We start from the raw sequence: 4,327 nt of genomic DNA, 5'->3' as shown, positions 1-4,327 counted from the left end.
TCCCTTCTTGATCCACTGAGCCAGTTTCCAGAGGAAAGCAGCCTCCCAAGCTCTAGCAAGGGTGAGTGGAACGAAAGGAGAGTGAACTGGTTTGTGTATCTGGCTCGATAAGGCCTTAGAATGCTTTGGATAACAAAGATCTCCTTCCTTAATCAACCTGGACAGAGTGCTTGGTGGCAGTTAGGGTGACAACACACAAGAGTTCCTACAGGCAAATCATCACAAGGGGGCAGTAAAGGACCAGAAAGAATGGCAGCAGCCCAGTTCAAAGTAAGCCTCTTTTCCTTTCCCCTGCATTCTGTGGTCTTGGAGTAAGGGAACTGTTCACACACGGGTCTAAGTGTGATGTACTTATGGATGAAGGTAAGGGAACTGAACAGAAGGTGTCTGGGAAAGCTCAGATGACAGAAGGAACTTGAGAAGGAGAGCCAGGGGACTCCATGCAGGGATGGCAGCCTGAGTCTGATGCAGAGAGGGTCAGTGTGCAGGAGGGTAAGGAGGAGGGCCAGGGAAATAAAAGAGCCTGGATACCACTTCAGCTGGGTTTGCTGAGGGACATTAGGTGTGTCAGGTGCAAGACAGAGCTGGGCCCTTGATAAAGTTGGCATCTGAGAACCTGGGAGATCCAATGACAGGTGTGTTTAAAAGGCCATCTTCTGGAAAGTGGCAGGATACCAAAGGCTTGATCTTTGATGTTCAATTCCAGGAGTGTGAGCTTTAGGTAGTAGAGTGAGTGTAGCTCAAGGAAGAGGGTGAGTGAGTGAGTGAGTGAGTGAGTGAGTGAGTGAGTACTGCTGTTCACGTGGGTGTAAAATCCTTAACAAGATGTGGGATGTTACAGTGATATATCTGTCTCCCCTTGACATGAGTCCTAAGTTTATACTTCATCAAAATCAGAACTTTCAGAAAGCTTGGTACCAGCTTTGATTTTAAAGAAATGTGATCTGATGAAAAAAATATATCCAGGCAGTGGTGGCACATGCCTTTAATCCCAGCACTTGAAAGACAAAGACAGACAGAACTCTTTTTTTAAAAAATATTTTTATTAGGTATTTTCCTCATTTACATTTTCAATGCTATCCCAAAAGTCCCCCATACCTTCCCCCCCAATCCCCTACCCACCCACTCCCACTTTTTGGCCCTGGCGTTCCCCTGTACTGGGGCATATAAAGTTTGCATGTCCAATGGGCCTCTCTTTCCAGTGATGGCCAACTAGGCCATCTTTTGATACATATGCAGCTAGAGTCAAGAGCTCCAGGGTACTGGTTAGTTTTTATTGTTGTTCCACCTATAGGGTTGCAGATCCCTTTAGCTCCTTGGGTACTTTCTCTAGCTCCTCCATTGGGGGCGCTGTGATCCATCCAATAGCTGACTGTGACCATCCACTTCTGTGTTTGCTAGGCCCAAGCATTGTCTCACAAGAGACAGCTATATCTGGGTCCTTTCAGCAAAATCTTGCTAGTGTATGCAATGGTGTCAGCGTTTGGAAGTTGATTATGGGATGGATCCCCGGATATGGCAGTTTCTAGATGGTCCATCTTTCATCACAGCTCCAAACTTTGTCTCTATAACTCCTTCCATGGGTGTTTTGTTCCCAATTCTAATAAGGGACAAAGTGTCCACACTTTGGTCATTGTTCTTCTTGAGTTTCATGCGTTTAGCAAATTGTATCTTATATGTTGGGTATCCTAAGTTTTTGGGCTAATATCCACTTATCAGTGAGTACATATTGTGTGAGTTCCTTTGTGAATGGGTTACCTCACTCAGGATGATGCCCTCCAGGTCCATCCATTTGCCTAGGAAATACATAAATTCATTCCTTTTAATAGCTGAGTAGTACTCCATTGTGTAAATGTACCACATTTTCTGTATCCATTCCTCTGTTGAGGGGCATCTGGGTTCTTTCCAGCTTCTGGCTATTATAAATAAGACTGCTATGAACATAGTGGAGCATGTGTCCTTCTTACCGGTTGGGACATCTTCTGGATATATGCCCAGGAGAGGTATTTCGGGATCCTCCAGTAGTACTATGTCCAATTTTCTGAGGAACCGCCAGACTGATTTCCAGAGTGGTTGTACAAGCTTACAATCCCACCAACAATGGAAGAATGTTCCTCTTTCTCCACATCCTCGCCAGCATCTGCTGTCATCTGAATTTTTAATCTTATCCATTCTGACTGGTGTGAGGTGGATTCTCAGGGTTGTTTTGATTTGCATTTCCTTGATGATTAAGGATGTTGAACATTTTTTTCAGGTGCTTCTCTGCCATTCGGTATTCCTCAGGTGAGAATTCTTTGTTGACCTCTGAGACCCATTTTGTAATGGGATTATTTGATTTTCTGGAGCCCACATTCCTGAGTTTTTTTATATATTTTGGATATTAGCCCCCTATCTTATTTAGGATAGGTAAAGATCCTTTCCCAATCTGTTGGTGGTCTTTTTGTCTTATTGACAGTGTCTTTTACCTTGCAGAAGCTTTGCAACTTTATGAGGTCCCATTTATCGATTCTCAATCTTACAGTACAAGCCATTGCTGTTCTATTCAGGAATTTTTTCCCCTGTACCCATATCTTCGAGGCTTTTCCCTACTTTCTCCTCTATAAGTTTCAGTATCTCTGGTTTTATGTGGAGTTCCTTAATCCACTTAGATTTGACCTTAATACAAGGAGATAGGAATGGATCAATTCGCATTCTTCTACATGATAACCGCCAGTTGTGCCAGCACCAATTGTTGAAAATGCTGTCTTTCTTCCACTGGATGGTTTTAGCTCCCTTGTCAAAGATCAAGTGACTATAGGTGTATGGGTTCATCTCTGGGTCTTCAATTCTGTTCCATTGGTCTACTTGTCTGTAGCTATACCAGTACCATGAAGTTTTTATCACAATTGCTCTGTAGTATAGCTTTAGGTCAGGCATGGTGATTCCACCAGAGGTTCTTTTATCCTTGAGAAGAGTATTTGCTATTCTAGGTTTTTTGTTATTCCAGATGAATCTGCCGATTGTCCTTTCTAATTCGTTGAAGAATTGAGTTAGAATTTTGATGGGGATTGCATTGAATCTGTAGATTGCTTTTGGCAAGATAGCCATTTTTACAATGTTGATCCTGCCAATCCATGAGCATGGGAGATCTTTCCATCTTCTGAGATCTTTAATTTCTTTCTTCAGACACTTGAAGTTCTTATCATACAGATCTTTCACTTCTTTAGTTAGAGTCATGCCAAGGTATTTTATATTATTTGTGACTATTGTGAAGGGTGTTATGTTTTCCTAATTTTTTTCTCAGCCTGTTTATCCTTTGTGTACAGAAAGTCCATTGACTTGTTTGAGTTAATTTTATATCCAGCTACTTCACCGAAGCTGTTTGTCAGGCTTAGGAGTTCTCTGGTGGAATTTTTAGGGTCACTTATATAAACTATCATATCATCTGCAAAAAGTGATATTTTGTCTCCTTCCTTTCCAATTTGTATCCCCTTGATCTCCTTTTGTTGTCTAATTGCTCTGGCTAAGACTTCAAGTATAATGTTGAATAGGTAGGGAGAGAGTGGACAGCCTTGTGTAGTCCCTGATTTTAGTGGGATTGCTTCCAGCTTCTCACCATTTACTTTGATGTTGGCTACTGGTTTGCTGTACATTGTTTTTATCATGGTTAGGTATGGGCCTTGAATTCCTGATCTTTCCAAAACTTTTATCATGAATGGGTGTTAGATTTTGTCAATTGCATCTAAGGAGATGATCATGTGGTTTTTGTCTTTGAGTTTGTTTATATACTGGATTATGTTGATGGATTTCCGTATATTGAACCATCCCTGCATCCCTGGGATGAAACCTACTTGGTCAGGATGGATGATTGTTTTGATGTGTTCTTGGATTCGGTAAGCGAGGACTTTATTGAAGATTTTTGCATCAATATTCATAAGGGAAATTGGTCTGAAGTTCTCTATCTTTGTTGGGTCTTTTTGTGGTTTAGGTATCAGAGTAATTGTGGCTTCATAGAATGAGTTGGGTAGAGTACCTTCTACTTGTATCTTGTGAAATAGTTTGTGCAGAACTGTAATTAGATCTTCTTTGAAGGTCTGATAGAACTCTGCACTAAACCCATCTGGTCCTGGGCTCTTTTTGGTTGGGAGACTATTAATGACTGCTTCTAATTCTTTGGGGGATATAGGGCTGTTTAGATCATTAACCTGATCTTGATTCAACTTTGGTACCTGGTATCTGTCTAGAAACTTGTCCATTTCATCCAGGTTCTCCAGTTTTGTTGAATATAGCCTTTTGTAGAAGGATCTGATTGTGTTTTGGATTTCTGTAGGATCTGTTGTTATGTCTC

Source organism: Mus musculus, chromosome 3, assembly GCF_000001635.26.
Source record: "Mus musculus strain C57BL/6J chromosome 3, GRCm38.p6 C57BL/6J".
Taxonomy (NCBI): Eukaryota; Metazoa; Chordata; class Mammalia; order Rodentia; family Muridae; genus Mus; species Mus musculus.
The sequence above is the reverse complement of the archived record's forward strand: the minus strand, read 5'-3'. Positions refer to the sequence as shown.